This window comes from Agelaius phoeniceus, chromosome 8, assembly GCF_051311805.1.
Source record: "Agelaius phoeniceus isolate bAgePho1 chromosome 8, bAgePho1.hap1, whole genome shotgun sequence".
Lineage (NCBI taxonomy): Eukaryota > Metazoa > Chordata > Aves > Passeriformes > Icteridae > Agelaius > Agelaius phoeniceus.
Genome location: NC_135272.1, coordinates 17,844,102 through 17,870,324, shown reverse-complemented (window position 1 = coordinate 17,870,324; position 26,223 = coordinate 17,844,102). Strand labels below are relative to the sequence as shown.

General features: G+C 37.4%; 1 long non-coding RNA gene across 1 annotated transcript in view; it reads right to left on the bottom strand.

Moving 5' to 3' along the window:
- LOC143694639 (uncharacterized) overlaps positions 1–26,223 on the bottom strand; it is a 296,382-nt gene that overhangs the window by 140,784 nt on the left and 129,375 nt on the right. Inside the window, exons 5-8 of the long non-coding RNA XR_013183243.1 lie at positions 22,053–22,167; positions 21,634–21,677; positions 12,680–12,827; positions 10,976–11,104 (exon numbers count right to left, since the gene is read on the bottom strand). This is a non-coding gene — a long non-coding RNA (uncharacterized LOC143694639). The remainder of the gene's footprint in view (positions 1–10,975; positions 11,105–12,679; positions 12,828–21,633; positions 21,678–22,052; positions 22,168–26,223) is intronic.

Genomic DNA, 26,223 nt, shown 5'->3' with positions numbered 1-26,223 from the left:
AGCAGCACATGGATGATTTAAAATAACAGGCTCAGTTCCTCATCCCCACTCCTCAGTCTTTTCCTCACTCCTTATCTCTGGCATCCCCCTGATCTCCAGCTATTCCAGCTGCTCACAAGAACAGTGAACCAACACCTTGTATCCAAAAATCAGTCACAAGAACTGTAACTGCATTGGATGGAAATCTGACATGGGTCCCACTGCACTCAGTGGACATAAGGGTTGTTTTTGTTGTCTGCAAACATTGTTAACTATTGTTTGGGTGCAGATGAAGTACACCAGAATAAAAAATAAAAAAATCAACCAAACCTCCAGATTACAGATATTGATCTCAAAGACATCACCCTGAATTCACAATGCAGCAAGAATCAGTCTAGTAGAAACCAAGTAGATTGATATGGAAGACTCTTCCTCCACATACTCCCTACAAGTCATTTTTTTCTGTACTACTTTAATTTCAATAAAATGTTTCTTACAAGAATTAATATATTGTTTGTTGAAGGGTGAGGATTTGGCCATTCTATGTACCAAGAAATCTTCAGCAGTTGCTCTTGTACATTCAGGCACAGTGCAGAAGAGTGGTTCACATTATTTCCATAACCAAGGCCACTTAAAGACTTTTATTGCTTTCTTTGCTTCCTACAAGGCATTTTACCAAAAAATGTATTGACAGTTTCAGAATGCCATTGCTACGTAAAGATATGGATTTTTTAAAAAGCATTTTAAGAAATCAAGGAAAATTAAAATTAGCACGTAAATGCCTTATGTAAAATAAAAGCACTGGGGAAGATTAACACCTTGCAGGGAAGAACTAGGAGGCAAATGTACTAGAAGAGATGAGAAAACTTTCAAGATGAAAAAAAGAGCTAAAAATACTGGGAGTCATGTACAGGAGCTAGGAAAAAATATGGAGCACATGAGAGCCTTTGAGACTTCTTATTGCATGGATGGAAATGACAGGTACACATCACTCCCAAATGAAATTAATTACTAAATACATGTTTATTTTGTCAGGATGCCCCATCTTATTTTGCTAGTTTATATTATTCACAGGGTATATTAAAATTCCCTGCTAATATATTATAAATATATGTGCTATAGGCCCCCTAGTAAAACTGATGATAAAGATATCTGTGTACAGAACTGCTTTTAGCATATCAGCATAAAATTAAACAACTTGAAATTTCATTTCCAGTACAAAGGCTATTTATCTTTAAATAAAATGCTTCTCAGCAATTAGCAAACATTCCACTATATTACTGCAGGGTGATAGGATTAAAAGAAATTTATTACTTTTACGCTTGCTATAAAATATACTGAACTGTAAAATAACACAAAGATAAATGCAAAATATCTCACATTTGGCTAATTAAGAACCAACATTAGTTTTCCTTATTGTAACCAAAATATTTGGGCCAAATCCCTGGTGAGTAAAAGTTAGTCAAGTCTGTTTACTCCAGCCTACACTGCTTGCAGCACAGATCTAGGCATATGCCCTGGCCTGGGACTTGCACTAACAGTGTGAGCCCTATCAACAGCTGATAGGATGAGCTTCCTACTAAAATCTCTTGTGTCAGCATTTAGGATTAACTTAACTTGGAAAAAAAAAAAAAAAAGAGAGAAAAGGCACAAGGAAACAACATCATCAGTAAATCAGAGCTAAGGGGTGGAAAGGGAAAAACAAAAGAGAAATCACATTCCTTCATAAAAATCAGAAACTTCCATAGAAAACCAAAACTTTTTACACTGAATTATTAGTAGTGTGCTTACAAATGTAAATTATTTGTGAAGTTTGAAACTGTTATTTCACGTGTTAATAATCCAGGTATGATTCACACCAAAAAGAGGGACATTTATTCGTGGAAATAGTATTAAATTCTCACTGGGATAAATTTGCTCAGAATTTGTTATTTTGCCTAGGGGAAAGACATCACATTGAATTCACATGGTAAGTGTTAGAATTGCAACTTCTGTCAGATTTGGACAAATTCTCCTCAAAAATCCATTTCCAAAAATATTTGGAAGCCAGCTTTCACAGAACTAAGGATAACCAAAACATAAAGTCTTCAAATATGTCACAATTAACATAGCCAGCTTCATTAGCAGAGAAGCCAACTTTTCCAAAATGCTTATGATGGGAGTGAAGGGCATTAGGAGCTCCTCCTTGTACTCAGCCTAATACCAACATGAGAATCACATTGTTCAGTTAAACCATGATGATATTTCTCTCTTCCCCCCACCCTCCTCCCCGCCACACACACAGGATTCAAAATCAGAGAGGTGGAAAAGTATTTACATTGTCCATTTGCACTAGAGGCAATTCTTCAGGAAAACACTGTGTTTTGTTAGCTTGGCTCCTGAATTTAAAAATAATCATGATACTCAGGTAAAAGCAGTAATACATAGCACTGTGCTCAGCTCAGAACAATCCAAAGTATGGGAGTGCCACAAGAAAGATTTTCCCCATCAGACCAGAACACAGCAGCAGATACAAATCTAATTCACTCCACTAGCAGCTGGCCTGTCTCAGAGGCAGCAAGGTACCACATCCTCCCAAATCAAAGCCTGGAAGTTCCCAGTAATATGTAGATAAAGGAGTCATATATGAAGATACAAGCCCTGCATTCCTTAAGTGTGCTACTAAGGCATCTCTGCTTCATATCTCAACATATATTATATGGTTTTAAACAGCTGCTGGTATAAACAGATGGAATTTTCCCATTCTAATATTTAGTCATATTTTAATTTATTTATATTGCAACTGCTACATTGAAGCAAGTGAGACTGGCAGGTGCAATGACACACAATCCCACTATCATCACGATGAAATGGGCAATCAAAACTTATTAGTCCTGATGGAAAGCAGTAGTCATTGGTATTAGGATACTTCTTAGTGTACTGTATCCTTAAATTGTTTTAATTTTAGGAAACTGAAAGTTTGAAAATTTCCCATCACTTCCACTCTTCATATTATGCCTGTTTCACAAATTCTTCACAAAAAAAAAAAAAAAAAACTAAAAAAAATCTTCACAGAACAAACTCAAATAGAAGGCTGGGCTTTATTGTCTATAATGTTAATTTAGTTTTCAGTTAGTGCAGTCCCAGATCCAATGTCCTAGTCTATGAGGCTCCCAGCCTTCTGCTCCAGTTCAGTGATTTCCATCAAAACAGAAAGAAAGAACATGAAATTTTTATTACAACTTGATCCCTGACAATTTTTATTTCAAAATTATTCCATTGAAAAGACAGACTTAAATGGTTTTTAAGCCTTAAAAACAGTCCAAAGTGAAAAGCAGCTATGGGAATTTCTCATTCAGTTTTTCTCTATATATAAACACACTGAGAGATTTATACAATAAGACGGGCTAAGACGCACAGAAGAAGAAAGAAAAGCAGAAAACAAGCCAAAATTAAGTACAGTCTTAACTTCAAAAGCTTCAAGGAAATGTTTTCTATTCAACTGATTTTTAATGGGGGGAATGTGGGGGACAATGTACATGTGCAGTGAAACATCAGCTGTGTGGGCAACAACCAAGGTGACACTCTCAGCAGGGTCAGATGTTACATTTACCCAGCAGCAGTTAGGACCTGGTAGGATTTGGGATCATACTTCAAGCTCACTCACAAGTCCTTCTCCACAAGAGGAGAAAAGCAGCCTGTATGCCTTGCATAAGGTCCCAGCACAGCTCTTGCCTCAACAGCTGACAGAGCAGAGCGGTTGCATAAGTGTAAAAAAAAGAGGCATGAGAACATGGACTGGCCTACACAAACCAAACAGGATATCAAGTCACCATAACCCTGGGTGAGGGATCACAGAGGGATCATGAGCAGTACAGCTGTGCAGAATGTTTTTTTTCTGCCTCTGAAGGAAATTATCCAAAACTCCTTATTTTAACATTGTAAGGAAGATTCACACGTTCTATTAGAAAGCACTGTTGTGCTCTTTTCCTGGCCGTTGGCCACCACTGAGACTCAAATCAGTTATTGCAGATGTAAAAATAACATCTTGCAAAGAATCATTAGAGGCCATTTCCTCAGTTTTCCTATTAAAAGATAATTTACTATATCAGGAGTGACTATGTGGTGCATAACCATCAGAAAATCATTACATATGACAGAGAATCTGGAGCTAAATTTAAAAAAAAAAATCAACAAAACAAAAAGTAGATTTTCTATCTCCTCCTTCCTCTGTACCTAATCTTTGGCAATCTAAAGCTAGGAGAAGAAGAATGGGTTAAAACTAAATGGAGCTGCTCCTTCAGAGGTGCAGGGCAATGAGGAGTTCTGCAGTAACAGTGGAAATCACCAAGGCAGGACCAGCTGCCGCCCTGCAGGAGGACAGCTGGTGTGCTGGGGCAGCTGTGAGCACTAGGCAACACTGCACTGATCAACCTGTCTTGTTACAGTTAAGTCAAAATTAAACATATCAGCCACATTTGTTTTTCTAACTGTGGTACAGCAACAACAACCAAAGGTAATCACCTGCCTGTCCTGGCTCCTTTTCTCCTATGGTAAAAAGAACAAAGAGAATCAGGAATTAGCTCAAACCCTGTAATGCTTTGAACTGTCATGACTTGTAGTCCAGTCTTAATCTTTTTGCTCCGCAGTAGCTGAGCCCCACATCAGAGCAGAAGGCATCCTACCCTATGCCTTGCTCCCACACCAGTGCCAGGCATTGTCCCACAGCTGGGCGGTGGCAAAAATCTTTGATAGGCAATAAATTTTCCTGGATTTGCCTCACAAACTCTTTCACTTCAAAGAAACTGCTGGTGTGTGAATCTCTAAGGTTCAGAGTTCGCTCAATTTGGATGAGCCCTGAAGCATTCACAATTTTATTCAAGTCACCCTGCCCAGGATCTCATAGCAGGAACAGACTTCCTTAGGGGATTTCTGGCACTGCAACTTTCTGTTCAAGAGTGTTGGGATATGCTCCTATTCTTAAAACTGAAAACATTTCATTAAACATTTCAGGTCATTTAAAATAATACTAAGAATTCTGTGTGGCCAATTGTCAAAAATTTGTGCTAGGTAAGGGGAGTTCCAGATTTCTCTAACCACTTTTAGTTATTGAAGTTTCAAGCATATATTTTTTCTGTACTTTGTTAAAAGCTGGTTTCCCAATTTCTGGCTAGTATTCCAGAATTAGAATTTCCTGAATTCATCTGCTTCTGTCAAAAAGAAGGCTTAGAGATTTTGGCTGTTTTCTGGAGTAACAGATATAAAAGAAAAAAACTCACTGGCTCAAGAAAAGACTGATTAGTCTTCTAACTCTTAGGCTTCACTGTATATTCCCCTGTGAGATGCCCCAAAACCAAAAAAGCTATTTTAGGAATCTTGAGTCTCCCTCTTCCACTCTCTCTCCATCTTCATTCTTAAGGATGCCTTCTTCCTGTCCTTTAGGGGCCATGGTTCTTTCATTTCCCTGAGAGAATGAGGCCTCGTTATACACAAATATATAACCACAAAGTGTTTTGCATGAGCTCAGACAGCACTGCAGAAACTGCACTTGATTTTACTAGGTCTCCCAGATTGTTTGCAAGAAGTTCAGGCTAATATTAATTTTCACAACTGCATAATCACTTGCATTTCCTCAGGCACAGATTCTCTTTATTATATGTGTGTTACTTCTTCAAGTCTGTAAGTGTGACCAGGAATAGCTGTGTTCTTACAACATCACACCGTCCATGCCTACTGCACTAAACATACCAAACAGCACCTGCCAAAAAAACCTCCCAAAACAAAAAACTCAGGACCTAAATTTGAACTTTCATCCCCTTTGAAATCTCTCTATCACCCCTTGTTTAAATTCAACATATCAATTCAATAACAATTTGCCTGTTTCACAGACGATAAGGTTCCTGTACATTTATAATAAACAAAACATATTCAAATTAAACCCTTCAAGAAGCTAGGATTAGAAACATTAATTCCTGGTCAGAAAACAAGGTACAGTCACTAGAATTGTTGTTCTTCCTCTTGATCCCTTTATTCACAGAACCATACAATATGCTGTCTTGGAAGGGATTCATCAGGATCATCGAGTCCAGCCTCCGGCCCTGCACAGGACACCCCAACAATCACACCCTGTGCCCAAGAACATTTTCCAAACACACTTGTTGAACTCTGGCAGCCTTGGTGCTGTGCCCATTGCCCTGGGGAGCCTGTTCCATGCCCAACTGTCCCCTGGGTAAAGAACATTTTCCTGATATCTGACCTAAACCTCCCCCAGCTCAGCTCCACACCATTTCCTTGAGTCTTGTCACTGGTCACAAGAGTGACAAGATCAGCATTTTCTCCTCCACTTCCCCTCCTGAGAATGTTGAAGACCAACTCCTGTGGATTCCCAGTTTGTCTTGCTCTCATGGTAGAACACAACTCCAAGATACAGTACAGCAATTCATGCAGAGAGGAAAACCACAGACTATTTCAGGAAATACTGGCCATGCTTTCTTTGTGGGCTACAAAAAAACCCCACAACCCAAACCCAAAAAACCACAAACCAACCAAAAAAACCCACTCCAAAACAACAACAACAGAAGCATGGGAGCATTATTTTCCTAAAAATAAATTTTTTTTGTTTTTTAAAATATTTTGACAGACAATTCCCAAAAATATTTATAGCACAGCTTGAAGGAAACAATATAGATATCATCTCATTGCACACACACTGTAAAAAACAGTATTTTACTAGGAAGGGTTCACCAACCAAAACAACGGGATAGATAAGAGAAGAGAAGAAGGGCTATTATCCCTACAGGTACAAGTAGTTACGAGATCCCTACAGAGACACAGACTAAGTGACATGCTATAAGGCATGAAAAGTATGTGACAGAGAGAGAAGAACCAAGCTTTTATTTCCTCCCTCTGCTCTCCCCCCATCAGTCGTAGCCACAAGAACATCCAACTTTTCACAAGGCTGGGCATCATTTTATGGCTTTACAATTATAGAAATGCACAGACAGATTTAGAGAACTTGAAAAATTAATTTTAGTTGCCTTGTTATACCAGCAAATGATTGAGAACAACAGCAAGATCTGAAAACACTGAGGTGTTTGCAAGATGAGATCCACTCAGTATTTTCAGACAGAACCATATCATACCATTGTATTACCATGAGAAGCCATGTGATAGTTTAGATAGGAAAGGAAGCCTGAAATCCACAAGCAGGTAAGGGAAAGAAGAAACCAGTTTATAGTCAGAACCTCAGAGGGATAGACGGGAGAAATACACATAGGAGGTTTTGTTGCCATTTTGCTTATGAGAAACAAGGAAAGAGGAGGGTTATTTCCCCTTCCCCCCAAATCAGCTGTGCAAGATCACTTACCCATAGACAACTTAGGCTGATGAAGAAATCTCAGATTTTTTGCCTGATATTCCCAATATCTCTGCTGTTCACAGATTCAGGTCTAACTCAAGCCAAAGCCAATTTCAAGTTTCATTGTAGCTTAACTCTACCAAGCAGCACAGCTGTAGCAATGGCCTCATTATGTATATTACCTACTGATTTCACACTTGAATCCATTTTAAAGTCCTCCATGAGCCTTCCTATTAGCTTAATAATGAAAAGTGTATCAAAGACCATCTTGCTAAGTTGAGTGAAAAATTCAAAGCACTCCCAGTGAGACGGAGCTGCTGAAACCATGAAATAACAGTGGTCACCGAATTCTGCTCTCATTGTGATACTGCTAATTATTGTATTTGGGACCAAAACCTGAACATCTGAGACAGGCAGAAGGGGACAAGTTTTTGTGTCTTGACAGATTTGCCACTGAATGTAAGTAAGAATCAAAAAATTAAATTTAGGCAATTAGATGGCTGAACATCATCTGTCTCAGCTGTTTTGTACTTCACCCAAAAATCTGATCAGGGCTTATTGTCCATTAATTTAAACAACTCATCTATGAATAAGGGAGAGGAGTGTCTAGACATTACAGCATGTAACTGCTGTAGCTACAAAGTAAAATTTCACTATAGCATTCTTTTCTTAACATGCAAAAGAATCCCTATTTCATTATCACCTGCAAGGATAGCTGCATTTTTTAAATTTTTATTCTATTTAGTAAAAAAGCATTAGTCCAAACTTCTGTCAAAATGAAAGAAAAATAAATCAAGCCAGTGTCTGGGGAAAAGTTAAAATTTCTATACCAAAGTACAAAAATGGGTGTATAGAGCAGTTTCTCACTAAAGTTCTGGTGGGTAGAGTACCTTATTTGAAAGAATTCATACCATCAGTTAAGAGAGATTCTTTAAGGAGAAGGAAATATTTAGTTCTCAGCATCCTAAACAGTCCAAACTGAAGTGTAATCATTGGGACCACCCATGTGTTACTTGTCATTAATAAATGACATGAAATGATGACATCTACATAACCTGTACGTTCCTTTACGACGTGACAAGACAAAATATTTTGGTTTAGCCACATGATTTGGATATATATTATTTAAATTAAAACTAACAAACAAAAACATCTGCAACAACTCACCAGAACCACTAAGCTGCATTCAGATTAAATTATTTGTATAGCATATGGAGATGGCTGGCACCTGTTTGTGGTGAAAACTCAGACTCCTCATTTTTAAGTGGAGAACAGAAAATTAGTAGAAAAAAAGTACACATATAGAGATAAGCAAGGCACTGACATGGAACATTGAAGAAAGACAGTTTAATACAGTTTTAGGGAGCACATCCCTGGCTGAGGGAAATACCACATCTCATAATTTGGCAGAGAATTCTCATCACTACACAAATAGAGTTGGTGAGAGCAACAAAACAAAAACACTGAAAACACAATCTATTATCATAACAAATGGGACATCTCCCAGCTGAAACAATATTGTTCCACTTTCCTTACTGAGGCAGATATGAGGCAGAAATGTCTCAGAGTTTCTTTTAGGAAAAAGTAAAATGGACTGAAATATTTCAATTCATTATGAGCAGAAGCAGAAAAAGATTTTGAGACCAAAAACTTACATTTTTATTAAAACAGATGACATTTCCCCACTAGTTGCTCCTTAAAGAACTTTGTTATCATCACATCTCCCCACTTCCCAGGAACAACAGGTTCAAGAAGGAACTGGAGAGATTACTGTGCAAACAATAAGAAACTATTTCAAGAAGTAACAGCTCAGAGAAAAACAGCTATCCCTGTACTACCAATAACAATTTCTTTTAGTTCTTATTTTTAAGTACTTGAGTTCCTTTTGTGTATGGCTGTGAAGAGAAGCTTCACTTCAGTGCACTCCAAAGATCCAAAACCCAGAAGATGACAGAATAATTTAAATTAAAAATATTTAGGGCCTTATTCCCTCCAGCCTTTTGATCTGCATATTTCAGTTGCTGATGTTTCTTGTTTCAGCTACCCTAAAATGATGAATACCTCTGGGATCCACACAGAACCCAAACCGTCAAAACAAGAAGGGAGGACAGAGATGTCCCATATTTGGCCATGTAAAAAGCAAGAGGAAAATATTAATGTGCCACAAAATATTGTGCCAAAAACTGAACTGAAGTAAAAAATCAGTGTTTCCTAAATGAAGGCAATGGGACAGGAGAAAATCTTATCATAGTCTAGGTAGAGGAACATGAACTTTAGATCTTTTAAGAAAAGTGTTAGCGTTCGGAAACATATAATCAGGAAAATGATCACATGTCAGTGCTTTTATTAAGAGCTCTGGGTGTCAAGGGTATTCAACCCAAATCTGACTCTGACCATACATTCGAGATGAACGTGTTTTTATATTCTATAGTTATGTAACCTTTATGTTAATTATTAAACTTAAATTGTTCTATTGTATACATAGATTTTAGCCAAGCATGGCTTCCCGTGGCCCCCTTTAAATTTCTAACATAGTTTCTCATGATTCTTCTTATGATTATACAATAATTATATTTAATTACTAAAAAATCATCACAATAACAATTATATCATTTATCATACTGCTTATGCAGGTGCAATGATCTGGGAAAACACAAAGCCTAACATTTTCAGAGTCTATCTTCAACATTTTCCAGGGCCCCACTATCAGAAGGATCCAACTTCTACACTGCTTAAGTATTGGTTAGAAGGATACAGATGAGAATGCTTTTATGGATAAGATCAACACGCATAGTTTCAGATTTTAAAGGATTTGAAATAGCTTTAAATACATGCACACACATAGGAACCTCGTAACATTGCCCAATAAGTAACTAATAGATTTGTGGAGATTTTTTTCTTGTATAGCAACAGGAAAAACATAAAATTGCATCTTCTTAAGAAGAAAAACATTCAAGTCCCAATTCCCATAGTCATGAGGAGGCTTGTAAATATTTTTACATACTTTAATAGCATCCAATTATAATTTTGTGCTAATTGCTTTAATCAGCCCAACCTGAAGTGTTATAGTATTTTTCCATAATTAAGGAGTACCACATGACAACCAGTGCTTTTCAGAGCTATTATAGTACTTTCTAATGCTATAATAAACAAAGATCATGCATCTTAATTATACACAATAAAAATTCCATACACATTTAATTATATGCTACAGTGAAATTCCCATAACTTTAAAAAAAGCTCTGCCATGATTATTAAGATGTTGCTAATATGAGCTCACACTAATGGGCTGTGCCCACTATTAATGTCAATGCAAACAGTTTACATCAGGAATCTGTATCTCCAATTTAAATGTTAATGGACTGAGTCTTTTTCATTTATAGTGCAAGAAAAGGATAAAGGATAAAATTGGCTGCTGAAGCCAATGAGATTATGTAAAACTGCTAACTAGCATATTACTGGCTCTATCTCCAAATGCATAGTATGGAATATAATCAATTCTCTCATACCTATATCCTTATATCCTCCCAAAACAAAGAAAAGCATATCCCTAATACCAGTACATATTGCATTTGAATCAGGGCAAAATTATAGGTCTTTCATGTGAATGAGGCTACTAAAAGATCATAAATATCTTAACTTGTATAAACCATGGATTACCTTTAGGCCAAAGGTTAACAGGGCATGTTCCAGTCCAGCATGTGAAACATGAGCAGAGCCTAAGGCAGCAGTGCCATGCTACTCATCCCTTCTGCAGTTCCCAAAGCAGCAGCTCCTTCTCCAAGGGGTCTGTGGGCAGGATGGACAAGTGCTGAAGCATCGCTGTTCACTCTGGATGCCACGAGTGGATACCTCCCCAACACACAACTATAGGTTTGAATAGGGGTCACTCTTGATTTTAAAAGATGAGTTTAGATATTAGTTCAAAAAAAACCATTTCTGAAATTTGCTCTCTGTGAGTATATGACATGACACTCACTAGATAAATGCCTTTGATGTACACAGTTTACATATCAGCTCCATTTTTCAGACAGATCAGACTATTCTCTCACACCAGATAATGGTGATACTAGATAGCATCACAGCAACAATTCAGATGGCAAATAAACAACTATGTAAAAATAAATCTGTCTATAAAACCATGTCCAGAAAAGTTATTTGTATTATTATAAATATTGCTAAGATCTTAATAATAATTTAGAAAAAAAAATTTAAGAGGGATAGTTTTGCATTAAAACAACACTTAGCTGAACAGCTGCTCTATTTCAGGTATTTCCTATTCTATTTTGATTCTGTTTTTCCACAAGCCAGAGAAACCAGGTTCCATTCTATTTTCCTTCTTGGCCTCAGCAACACTCACACATGGACATATCCTCTTCAAGCCTGTTACCAGCTCCTACAGCTTAAATCACCCCATAATAAACCCATGATCAGACTGCCACGGGACAAATCTCACAAGAAAAGGTAAAGATATTCTCCCCTTCCTATCCCAACATTATTGTGTCCCCATTTACAGCCACTGTCATCATGAACTGTAGGAGCCTCTACTTCCAAGAAGTTCCTATAGTCAAAAGCTGGAATCTCAAGGGAGGTATTTGTGCTGTGTTTTCTGCATTTCCCTTCCAGAATTTCTTTCTTCCTCTCATTTTCTCTTTGTTTTTTACCAGCAGTTTCAGAACAAGCCTTAAGTGGCAAGTAACAGGCATTAATTAGGCCCACTGGTGTGCTGTTCTGCACAAGGAATCCTTCCTTGCCACAAAGAGCTTATAGACCATTATCTCCTTTTTTTTATCCTCCATTGTGCTTTTTTTCTTACTGCCTCCTGCCCACCTTTTCTTCTCTGCTATTTAAATTTTAACATAGAGGTTTTGCAATACTCTCTTATTAGAGCTGCAAGAGCTTAGGAAAAAAAATCTGTATTAAATTAATTATTTTTCATTTAAGACCTCTCAAGACCAAAGAAAGCATTATTAGAAGTCATGGGAGAAATATCTGAGTCCCAATCAGCCAAGTTAAGACCAAAGTTCTGGAATCAAATGTCAATGTTGAGTAAGGAGAATCAGGTTACATGCTTAAACAACACAACTGGAAACTGTAATAATTTAGTGACTTCTTCACTAGTCAGTGTTAATGCCCTGGGGATATTATGGTATTTAAAAGAAGATCTTCGACTACATATTCAGGCCACTTCTTAGAGCAACATCTCCTTTCCTGGCCAGCAGCACTCTCAAACTCTCACCCACAAGACAACATGTTCCCTTGTGTGACCATCCTTCTGCAGCATCAAAGTAGGACAGTTCTAAGGAGAAAAGATAAAATGAATTCCACTGTGCTTGGCTATGTCTATGAAATTGTAATATTTACTTTTTCCTGACTGCTGAGAATTGTGAGTCCCATATCTTCCTCTCTTAGAAGCAACTTCAAACTTCCCTGGTCATTTTGAGATTCAAGGTTGGCCTTTGCAGCCTCACTTCCCTTCTTTCCATTTCAGAAGAGTAAAATGTCAAATTTCCTGCAAAAAGTAGGAGAAAAGAAAGACATTGCAGCACAGGACAGGCAACTGCTTGATATCTTTATTTCCATCATCAAGAGGAAAAATAATTATTTCTGAAGGTTCTGTAAGTCCTTAAAACAACTAGAAAAGCATAGTTGCCTGAAGATAAATGGATTCTTCCCTAATCCCTTTATAACACATGGACCACCATGCACTATTGGTGATCCATGAACCACAGCTGGCCAGTCTCATTTTAGACCCCCAGAGATTAAACCTATCAGATTGTCAGCCTCCTGACAGACTGGGACTTACTGAAGAGAATGAATTTTCCATGGTATTATTTAAGTGCCACTAACCTCATCTAAGGTCTTGTGGAAAAAGAGCTTTTCCCACTTTACTACATTTGGTCCTTGTTGTGTTTAAACTGTGAATGCCAAATTTTGTCCCTACAAGCTCACATGTAGTTTTGATTGCCTTCAGTGTGCATTTACTCCAAGTACACATGTACCAAAGTGGAGTGACAGTGTTACTACTCGAAGAAAAACAGATTATTAACAGGCACTGAGTGCACTAATTGAACACTGCACTGGTCCCAGGACCAAGTGATTAAGAATCCAAGGCACCTTAAGAGAGAAGAGAAAGTAGATAATTTTCTTCCTCAGAACCTAAATTGCAACTAATGTTTCTACTCGCACTAAAACAGCTGAATACATCACTCTTCTTTAAAGGATTTGAATTCAGAAATCTTCTTAACTACATGGAGATCACTTCAAACACTTTTAGGCTGGTGTTTTGGTTTTTGGAGAGCATCATAAGCATGTTGGCAGCTTTTGTTCTCAGCCAGGGATTTTCCAGAGAGCAAAGCACACCATTTTTTCACTGGTTCCTTAATACTGAGAACATACATTGCCTGCAATGTGGGCAATCATCTTACTTGCTCTAACATAATTTCTCTTCTACAGTTCCAGTACCAGCCCCAGATGCTCCATATATCCAAAATCTGCTCACAGTAAATTGAGATTCAAGGAATAATTTGCAGGTGTTAAGAGCAGTCAAGGAAAAAACAGGAGTGTGTCATATAGTGGAATATATACCATTCCTAGAATATATTAATGACACAGGAACAGGTGAAAATTTTGAGAGGCCAAGAAAGACATTGCTTTCTTTCCTCCCTTATTTTGATACCCTATTTTGAATTGCAATTGGACTACTTATTCATTAAAGTATTTTCTGGGATCAGTAAGCTTGGTAGAATTTGTACCTGACCAGGACTGGTACGATGAGGGCCATTATGAACATTCTATTGCTGGTCTCTAGTACTCCTTATTTCAGTATCTGTCAGAAGACTTGTTATAAACTTTTTACAGAATTTGTAGCTGTCATTTCAATTGCTTTGGGATGAAATGTGACCTGTTTCCATCCGAGCGGAAGCCTTTCAGGCTGTCTGTGTGAAACAGACCAGAAATAGAAGTGTTTTCTTCATTGTAGATGCAGCTTCTCACACCAATCCCAATTTAAACCAGAAATATCACAAACAAATCTAAAAGGTGCAGACTTCAAATCAAGATTAGGAGTTTTACATTTGTCAATCAGCTGCTGAGCTAATGTTCTCTGGTACAGAAGAGGGTGGGTACACATCAACCATTTTGGGAAACCATGTTCAGACACTACAGAACGACAGTACCAGCCCTGGCACTGGAAGCAAGCTCATTATGGCAGGGCTTGCCTGGCTTTCACAGCAGTGTTTGACTCACAAGGACCATCCCAATTGTCCCAGTCCTAACCCACAGCCTCTTGGGCACAGCTTGCCCCAGCTACTGTTGTTGGCTCTTGAAGTGAGTTTCAAGAGTCACAGCTCCATTCTTGCATCCTTCCACAGTGCCTAAACATTTCAAATAGCACCTTCTGCCATAAGCAGTGGTTTTTTCTACTGCAGCAAAAAATATGTAAACATACTTATTAAAACCTTAGGTTTTATGTTCCAGTTAGGCAAATAATTACAGGTTTTATTACACACCAATTTAAAAAAAATAGTTTTGATATATTCTCCAGAACATCTTTTAATTTTCATCATGTTCTCCAGAATTTGCCTCATCTTTACACAGTATCATGAATTACTTTTATAGTAACATAAATATAGCAATAATCAAAAATTTGCAGCAATAAATAATTAATCTTATATCGGAACATTATTAGACTAGAAGATGGTTCAAGCTACTGAGCTGCATCTTCACAGGACTGTTACATGACAATTTGCTGGATATTTTTGATTCTTCATAAGCCTGCAGGCAATGCTCAAATTTCAATTCTTTCTGAAAGCTCTAGTTTGGTTATAGGCATCTACTTAGGAACTAATCAGAAATGTGCACAAGAAATAGAATTACTACAGCAGTCTAATCAAATAACCTAATTCATTCCTATTTAGGCCAAGAGATCCATCATGGCCTCTGCTGACACAAGGAACATGAAAGTGTTAAAAAACACAATCATCAATTTAAGGAAACAAAACATTTATGGATCATTAGGCAGTCAACAAAGAAGATTTCTTTGGAACGATCTCCTTTTCCCCCTCTCAACACTTCAGCCTTTGGTGATAAAGAGATTGTATTGGACCAACCTTACCTTATGTCCCCTTTTCATCATCCAGCAAATTACAGCTTACAGGCTTCTGCAAAGTCTGTTTGTGCCACTTACTCATACAAGCAGTAACACTTTTCAGTGTGAATGCCATGCCAGGAGACCATAAATGAGACATTTAAACAGGGAAAGATGAATAAAAGCTACTTCCATAGTATTTTAATGTGACCTAGAAACTGGGAATTGAAACAGTGCTGACAGTGGGAACTCAAGATTTTGCAATCAGAGGGTTTGTAATAGGCTCTCAACACCAGGGAAAGAGAAACTGGCAATTTTGTATGAGAGAAGTAGTTACAGGAAATTTTTTGCAGAGGAAAAAACTGGGAAATACAATGAAGGAGCAACCTTCCTAAGCTTCAGCCCAAACTTTTTTGGATGGGTGTCCAAATCAGAATAGATTTCAACAAATCCATTAGAGTCTGGAAATGAGAGCTAATTCTGTGCTGAGGAAGTAGCGCAGGTCATATGAACAAACTGGAACATTCTAACACTGGTGTTACTTCATATATACAAAATATAGATGGGCTTGATCATTTATATTTTCAGTAGGTACTCCCTAGCTCTGATTTTCAAAAAGAGACTTACCAGAGTATGAATAGTCTCAGTCTCAGATATTGCCCCTCCTGTCTTGAGCACACAGTAATTTTAAAGTATTTTAAAACATTTTAAATAAACACAGAAATGTTTTAAAGGTTGTGTATTTAATTTAATTTGCAGGACCAAGATTTCCTTCCCAGTAATCAGGAAAAAAAAAATTACAAATGCAGAATCTTAAATGTTCCAAGTTTAATAAACACAGTGAATAGGAAACAATTCTGTTCCTTTGCCATGCCTGAAAACAACGATATCCCAAATTCTGCCAAAGGAAAAATAAATGACCAAAGAACCACAACACTACTGTCCCAGCAATCCACCATACACAGCTCCTCCAGCCCCACTGCACAGTTCAGCACTGATGCCTCTTCCTGGCCCAACCCTTCTCAGCTAAAGGGAGTCCAGCAGCCAGGCCAGAAACACATCACCTGAAACAGTTTAAGGACTGAGCCACACAATGCTGTGGAAATGCTTTCCACACACTGAGCTTGGTTGCAGTAGCCAGCAGAGCACTAGCACTAGCCAGTGCTGCTTCAGGATGGCTGGAGAGAAAAGTGTTTGAACATGTCACAGGTTAGGGAAATACCAGCACTTAAACTTACCACTGATAGCTTAGAGTGGTCTGGTTGAGCAGGCTGTCATTTTATAACACAAAAGTAGGTGTACAGGTTTAATACAGCTTATTCAGAAATTAATTCTATCAAATGCAGTTTTAATCTTTCCCATGGAGAGCAAATAAAAGCAATGTTTAGCTATCTGCACTAAATTCTTGATGAATCCATAGTGACAGAGTATTTTAGAACTGAACAATGAATACATTGATGAAGTTGAGATCAGCTCTTGGACAATGCAATAATTTGCAAAGAAGAATAAATTTTTCATCTAAAGAGTTCACTAAGTTACTTACCACTTAATCAAAAACTACAGTCTTTTCTAACTGTCCTCAAAAGCACTTCATAATGGCAATGAACAGATTTACAAACCATCTTGGATTTAGGCAGAAGTTTCATTGCAACCATCTGAGATATCTGTCTCCTAAAACATATTCTGGGTGTCTGTCATGTATTGCCCATCTGATAGCTCCTATTGAGAATCTGCACAATTCTGGTGACAACTGAGGGGATTGCTTTTTTGATCATTAAGAGATTTCTCATTCTAGAAACTCAAAAGTTGGACATTTTCTGGATAAGTCAACCCTTCTGTTCAAGAGCTTTTTTTTTCAGTTTAATAGCATCCTGCTCTGTAACACTTGACCTTGAAAATATTAAGAAAAAAGAATCCAACCAATCCAAAACAAAACAACAAAAGCAAAAAACCACACACATCCAAAAAACCACCAGCAGCAAAGAAGGAGCACAAGAAACTTCTCACTTGGTTTCATCTCCTAATCCATCATCAACTGGTTGAAGAACTAGGGTCAGTTGTTTTCTATCACCATGAAAGAGTTCAATTTCACAGTACTAAAACTCACCACTTCACAGCAACAGCTTTGATGACACACCAGGGTAAAGCCTTTATAATATAAAGCACGGATACCAGGAATAAATACTCTTCTGAGGTCAAGGGAATTGGATTGCATAGAAAAATAAGACCTCAAAAGCAGTATAATAGAGGTATTCAGGGTGATGGAAGTGCTCAATAAAATAGAGCTTTAGATATTTTTACACTGATGAAATAAAAAATTTAAAGGATCACTCACAACTTAAGAAAAGAGGAATAGCAAAACATAAGCAGATTAAGCTAGGTAGTTAAAACATAATATAGCACTTGTTTTTTTTCATGAGAAATATAAGCTGATACACTACAACTATGTAAAGAGAGGTAGTTCCTGAATGCCTCCACTAGCCAGTATTACAGTTTCTCATGGTAGAATTGTATGTGTTTAAAGAAAGATGGCAAAGCTGAAGTTACTGCAGTTAGAGATCCATCAGGGAGGATATGACCCTCCTTTAACCACAGAGTTATCACACCTCCATAAGGCAGCACATTGATTTGGCATGATTAAATCTATCATTATCTTTTCTGATTAATATCAAAATTGCTGCTTGCTGATCATTTAAGTAAAGGGGCTTTTGTGTGGGAGAAAGGACTGACAAAGATCTGATGTAAAGGCACAAAGAAATAGAGAGACAAACAGGGAGTTCCATTTTCAAGAGAATACCCTTTCAAGACATTATCCCCCAGGGCCACTGTAACAGAATGCTGTATTTAAATCAGCAGGTCGTGCACTAGAAGATAGTTTAACTGCTAATTAACACTAGATGATATGCTGAAAATTACATGCTAATTAATTCTCTGTAGATCTAAGTGCCCTTCCTTCTATATCATTTTCAGTGAACATATTAACATGGGGAATAGAATGGCATTAATTACAGATTCACATGACAAACATGTGAAGCTATATTAAATAGTTGATGGAGGTTAACTAAAAAGAAAGATGTGGGTCAAAGTTGTAGAGCACAGGCCACAGTATCATAAAGATACCCCACATTAGAAAGAAGAGGGCATATATTACCCATTCAATCTTCCTGTCAGTTTGATGTTGCTCTCTTGTATTAGATTTTCTTGCAGGAAGATCACTATTCTGAAAATTGGATTCATCTGTACAGAATACAGTCTCACAAAATGAAGGCAAGAAATGGAAAGTAAATAATCTTGTTCTTTTAGAAAGTGACAGTGATTACAGGTTTGGGTGGTTTCTTTTTTATAATTTAACTATTAACCATCCCCATATCGCAAGAATTTGAAAACAGCAGAGAAATCAGTTGTGTAGGTTACAGAAATAGCTAAAGAATCAATATTTCAAATGCTGGTTGTGCAATAGTCCCACTCTAGAATAAAAGAAACCTTTTAAGTCAAATATGTATGACAAACATATACAGAGCTACTGATTTTTTAGCATTTAAGGTCTGGAGCTTCCCCAAATAAAGTAAAATCCAATCACTACAAACAAATCAAAGATTCAAATGCTTCAAGGGTCTCAAACCCCAAGTACAAGCTATAGGCCAACTCAATTCAGAGGTTGAAAAATTATACAGAAAAAGCAGTTATAATGCTAAAATTACATTTTCTATTTGTCAGATAATGGAACACCTACATGCATGGCTATTTCTGTAGTTCAAAATCTTGAGGCTTTTCCCTTCCAACAAAAGCACTGGTAATTTGTCATTAGAGAAACATTAGTTACCAAGGCCGTTCCTTAAATTCTTTCTTTGATACTGATAGATATAGATAGATACATGTAAATGTCTTTTATTTTCCCCACAGAAAGCCACCTCTTCAGTCAACATATGTCTTGGAATTAAAAAATAAGCAACAAAAACAAAAGCCACACACACGAAAAAGTGCAAGGCTTCCTAAAAATTAAAATTCTACCTCTATAATGTACATTTGTCTATTGGAATTGAAAATTTCTGCTTTATTTATACACCTGAATAAGGTCATTTTGGGAACTGCATTAAAAGTAATGCTCATCTCTAGATAACAGATAGAAAAAGAAGAATATTACAGCAGTTTTATTTTATTTTACTAGCACAATAGGTAACACCAAATTAGGAATAGGGGAATTTGGTGCATGGACACTAATGACCAAAACTTGTGCCCCAGAGAACTAAACTTTTATTTGTTCATGCTCTCTAGGGAAAATAGCTGACATTCAGTCATCTTAGAGGTTCCAGACTGGTAATTAGAACATGCCCACATGTATAGATAGTTCACTATCCAAAATGACCAGAATCATCTTCCATGAGAGATGTAGATGCACAAATTCAAATAAAGCTTTTCTGCCTAGCACAGAGTAGTAACAAAAATTTCCTGTATATTTAATATCTTTCTTGTTGTTGGATGTTGTTAATAAGTATTTAACTCTGCTATATAACATAAGATACAAAATCCAGAAAAAGAATACAGCCAGAATTTTTTACTTTGCTAGAGACAGCCACAGAACACATGCAAAACAGTTTGCAAAACAGGTCCAGGTGGATCAACAGAAAGCAAAAAGAAAGCCTTACCACAGCTTGTTGAAGCTTTTGTAGTTCCTCTGACCACAGGAAACATCCAGTATTAAAAATCTTTTTACAAAAGACTTTAGCACATGCCTGCCTAAATCAGCTTTTAAAGCTGGCAAGAAAACACCAAAGAGCTTAGTAAAATACTGAATGGACGGAGGATAAAAGAGAAAATGGGTGGTGGGATGGGATATAAAGGGATGAGAAATCAGATTCAGGTGAATCCAATTTAGGCTGACCATCAGTCCCTGATTCAGCTCCAACCACTCCATCTGGTCTCACTTGAGAGGTCCTTACTGCACTAATTTCATTTCACATTTTCCATCCAAGATATTGAGAATAAAAAGGAAAATATACTGTAGGCAGTATCTAACTGTCCATAAGCCCCTTTGGTTAGGACAACAACCTTTGTGGAGATTCCTTATCTTGGAAGGGTGATCCTCTAAAGCACTGATGAACTTTGAATACAGCTTGAAAATTTTTAATGACAGCTCCTGCACAGCTGGGTGAGCTGAGAGGTGTTGAGTAAATTAAAAAGTTGTGTAAAGTAGTTAAGCAACTGCAGCCAGGTGTAACATGTCATTAGCAGAGCAAAGTTACCAACAGCTACATGTCTCACCTGTTTGTTCCAGTGTGGCTTTTGCAGATGGATTACATTTACTAAAGATTTGAAACCGTTCTTAAAATAGATGAGTGAAAACAATTGTTCCCAGATGGGTGTTTTGCCATCACATCTCTTCCCTCAAGGGTCCTCATGCATTAGGCCCCAGCTCTATTCACAGACTTTCACAGCAGCTCTGTATTTATAGACACAAAAGGAATTTGAACTCTGCTTCCTTGCACACTGAAGCTTGCATCACATCTGCTACTGTCAGACAGCCAGGTATTGTCTCACCACCCACCCTGTGCAAGACAGGCAGAGGACACTTAGCAGAAACTGATGAGGTTCTCCTTGACCCCCCCCACTAACCAGAGGGTTTTGAACCCTGCAAAACTTACCTTCCAATGAGGAGGTACACAAAACATCCTTCATTCCCTCCCCACAGCTGCTAGGATGGAGCCACTGTTTTTACCCTCAGGGCTTTCTAACAATCAGGCTGCAATATTTTTCAAGCATGAGTAACTCTAGTAGTATCTATTGTTTCTTGAACAGATTTTCTTCACTAAGAAGCACCTACTGAGATACTTAAGTGGGATTTCTATGGCTTTTTTGCTAAGACTTAAGTTAGGAACCCATTAACACAAGCATAAAACATCATAACTGAGCACATGGGGAGCCATCTGAGCCCTCTTGGCCACAACTGCTCTGAGAGAAGCCCTGCAGACCCATCATATATGGTATTTCTTAGATATATGGTATCTGAATTTAAAAATGTAAGAGTTTTCAATATTATTTACACTTTTTAAGCTTGAATTCCTCACAGGAACAGAGATCACAAAAAAAAAAAAAAAAAACACTTCTACAAACACCTTCTCACCTTCTGTACCAGTTAAGGAGGGTTGGGTTAGCCTTGAAAAGGTAACATCATTCCACTGGTGGGGGTATGAATTTTCTTCTATTTGAAATATAATCTGAAATCTCTTACCTTAACTTCTTCCTTCCTTCCTTGCATTCTGCGAGAATACATCTCTATGAAACAAGTTCCAAAGATTGTTGTAACAAATACCTGCTGAGTACATCATAGCAGTAGAATTTCTATTTCTTAAATATTAAAAAGAGGATTAAGTTAGGGAAAACTAAAAACTACTCCACATCTTGCACTTGTACACTATTAGGCAGAAGACCAGACTGTTTTCTTTATTTGATGAAAATTATCTAAACATAAATAAGCAGGATGATTTAACCACAGCACATTAAGTGATTAACACATACACAATCTTTTTAACTGGGAGTAACTACTGCTCACCACAAAGCAAGTACCCAGGGAAGCTAGGACCCCATGAGATACTTGCACATGTATTTCTATTTAAAGATGTGTATTTACATTGATTTTCAAATACTTACTGTTATCTTCTTCTATAAATTAGAGAAGCACTCGAGTTTCTGTTAGTGCATTAGCCCTTCACTGCTACAACAAGCTGCAGCAGTTGCTCAGATCATGAAATTTTCTCAAGAAGTTCTGTAAATAACATGGTTAAAAGAACGTGTTAGTTTCTTAACTTGAAGACTAAAAATAAAGGACTGTATATTTAGATACATGTGAATGAGTATTAACTAAAACATGCAAGTATATATTGACTGCTGAGCTAAATACTAAAAATTCAAGTTGCTCAGTCTCCCTGAATAGGATAATGATGTTATATAAAATTAGTTGAGCCATCACAGTTACAGTCATATCCAGTGGATTTATTTTGCCAAATTTAGAGCCAACATCTAGGAAATACAGCATGTTCCAGTGAAGAAAAACAGATTAAGTTCATATTTCTTTCTGAAGTTTAAGATGTAGGAAAAACTCAGAAGCCCTCACAGAATCAGCACTTGACACCCTTAGCTCTGGGGATAGGTACAAGTTCTTCAGGGGGAGCCTCTGTGGCCAGGGCTGATGCATGCTCCTTCCACCACAGTCCCTGTGCAGTGCCTGCACTGGCTCCCCTCCCCACCAATTCAGGGGTGCCCAGAGCTCTTCACAGGCAATGCTTGCATCCCTGCTGCTTCCCAGGCCAAACTGGGGCTGGGCAGGAACTGAACATTCTAGTGTTCCTTTCTGGCCAGAACAGGCTTTTACAAAAACCATTGCTCCTCTGAACTACATCCTGCAATTGCTGGTACCAACACAAGATTTTTCCTCTCCCATCCCTTTCCTGCTCTGGCTCCAGTCCCCACCAGGGCATTGCTAGGAGCTGATCCCAGTCCATAGGTGGGTGCAGCTCGGGCCTGTGCCCCTTGCAGGCCCTCCTGTAGGGCAGGGCTCACTCTGCTGCCTTTACAGTGCCAGTGCCAGGAGCTGGGTGACACACACAGGGGGATGTGAGTCCTCAGCTCACAAAAGAATATTCTGAAAACCTGCAGAAATATCAAAGCTATCAGTGTAACACAGGATGAAGCTTTTGTGCTTCTTAACTGAGCACACCTCTCAGCACGGACAGCAGGAGTTCTGCTCACCTAAGGGCTAAAGAATTTGGCATAGAATATATAAAATTTAAAGTGCATTTAAAAAAAGAAACCCAAGAATTTATGCTGCAGTGCTGAATTAGACAGTACTTATATACCAGCAATTATTTCAGGGTATTTTTCCATTTTTGTCCTGGAGCATGGGAGACATATTTTCCAGTGCAGGATAACACAGAAATAAGTACCATAATCTCACTGGTGCCTACTCTTAGCATAAAACCAGGAACATGGCTGTGCCTAAGCTGTTTATTCAGGCCAAGTGCCCAGGGGGTTATTCTGGGCACCATCACACCCCAGCAGAGTCTGTATGCCCTGGGCAGAGTTTGATCTCCACTATTGAGTTTCTCTCCATCTCTACTACAACTTCTAAAACTTTTATTCCTGCAGGAATCAAATTTAATCTGTCTCAGTATATTTTATGCTCCTCTGATTTATTCAAAGCTGAATAAAAGCATTGCAATACTTAGGTTTCCTATTTTACTTTGGGAACTACATTATTAGTAGCCCCATTCAGGAACTAGATTAACTTGAGTCAAGCAGATTAAAAACCCAAGCTACACCTGTGGTATTCAGCTTGCTCTTTAATCTTATCCACTAAATTAAAAAAGCTCTGGATAAAAATGAGACAGGTTAACCTATCACTTGTCTCATAGAAGGGTCTTTAGGGTAAAAGAAGACTTAGTTCTCCTGCAAGCCTGGCAAATTTTCCCCTCCTTTGCTGAAAAATACCACCTCTGTACTGAACTATTTGAACAAAACAAAGCATCCTTCTGGGCTGTACATGTGAGAAAACGGTTTTGCTGTTTTGCCAAATACAAAGAAAAACTCTATATTTCTTATATTTGATTGGTACTACATGAAAAATTAAAGTGATTTCTTTTTAAAAAATTGTTTTTGATAACCAATAGATTTATTATCTGATATGCCATCATTTAAGATTACTCTTGTTTTATTACAGTCTAGTCACATTCTGATGTTATGTGAGATTTCTGGTTTTTATATTAACTAAAATTGAGTAAAGGGTGAAAATAGTAACTGTATGAAGATATATAGATATAGATGAATGGTTTTAATATAACATGCATATTTGTATATTAGCATATATGAGATGATCAACTAGTAAATACTTCATTTCACTCTGTATAGGGTAGAATATACCTAGATGAGCTCAGACAGATTGAACAATAAAACTAACATGACAAAATGGGTTTTAAGTCAGGAAACAGAACAGTAGAACAATTTCCTGAGTTATTTAAATGCTTTCATTTAAGAAATGTCATTATATACTTGAATTACACTGGAATATAATTATATAAACACCACAAATAACAATGTTTTACCTAGAAAACAGAAGTTAAGGGAGGAGAACTATTTCCTGAAATATTTCTTCATTTTAAGATCAGCTTCTGGTTATTATAAGAAATAAATCAAAAGAAATGTTCTAAATTTATTTTAGGAGTCTGTGTCCTTTACACACATACTTATCTTAAAATATCTGATAGGTGAATATTTAGTTCCCTGCAGGTTTAAGTTGCAGCCATTACAAAAAAGCCCTCCTTCTGAATTATTTTGATAACCTTAATCAGAATTTTAGCTTCACAATTTAGCATCACTGAGGATACTTATGAAAAGACTGCTTACGAGCAATTAATTCTAATATTATCATAGGCTTAGTCAGAGGAGTGTATTTTGCTGCTCACGTGTTCTTGATTTTGGTATTATATGAGCTAGAAATTCATCACAAAGATCTGCCTGGTGTGTCTAGCTGAAAAGAAGGATAATAGAACAGTATTATCAAAAAATAAAGACTAGATGAACATTCTGAAAATTGTGTTTACTCAACAATTTCAAATTTAAGTGAATGTTAATAGCCTGAGAGGGGCCAGATGAAAAAATAATTGTAAAACATGTATTGTAGGATGCTTGCTATCTTCTAGAAATTTTAATATTGAAGTATTTGTAATTGAGCACAAGCTTACTAGCTGATCTTGCACCACTGATTTCAGGGATTACTGTAAAAATAACTATGAATAGAATTTGAGCCTTATCCAGTCCCAAAATCTGCGACAACTGTGGCTCTCCTTTCTTCTTGCTCATCAACCCAAACAACCCTGATTCAAACCAGTTGTGTGTCTTATGAGTAAAGGTCACTGTCCTGCCCATAGTAACAGTATGTTGCTAAAAGGACTTGAAGCTCTGTTCTGTCACATTGTGACACAAATTATTTCAGCCTCATACGTGTATTTCTTCACCAATTATCCCATAAAACTCTACATTATTACCATGCAGTTCATCTCTTCAAAATAATTTTTGCCTTCTATTTAGCATTTGAGAAAAATGCTTGCAAGTAACCTTCTCCCCACATGAACAGGGCACAGGGACAGAGATCCACTCCTCATCTCCCTCGTCTCGTAGTCCTTGCTGATAACACTTGGGATGAAATACTACTTAAGTATTTTAAATGCTGTTAATATAGCAAAAGTTTTTGAGAGCTTTATTTCTCTTTACGCAGACATGAAACAGGGACATTAAAAGAAATGAAAAGAAAGGCAAGTTAGGCTACTCAAATCCCTCAGGACAGGGAGAACTGCTCTAAAGATAAATAAACCAAGTACAAGGGGATGTGAGGTAAAGTGCAATACCATTCGGGGAAAAAAAAAGGCAATAATATTCTTTCCCAAGCAATGGCATATACTCTTAGCCATCAATAGGAAGTGCTTTTCCTTCAGACTACATTTATTTACATCCCAGAATGAAAGTGATTTATGCACAGAGGGATCAGAAAATTCTGACATGGCTGTTATGAACAGAACTGTTCTTTAGGTTTGTTTCAGATTAAGATTGTGCTTTGTTTTAAAATATAGCTGGTACTTTAAAAAGACATTCCATATGGTCAATAAATGTTCAATCACCTAAGTATGTAATTTTTGGAAATTCAAGATGTGGATTTTGGAGGTAATTTGTTTGGCCTCAACAACATACTTGTTGCTGTTGCACGTTCCAGCTGCAATCAGTCTTGTAGGGGGTGATGTGTTCATGCAGGCTCTCTGCACAGACCCTAAGA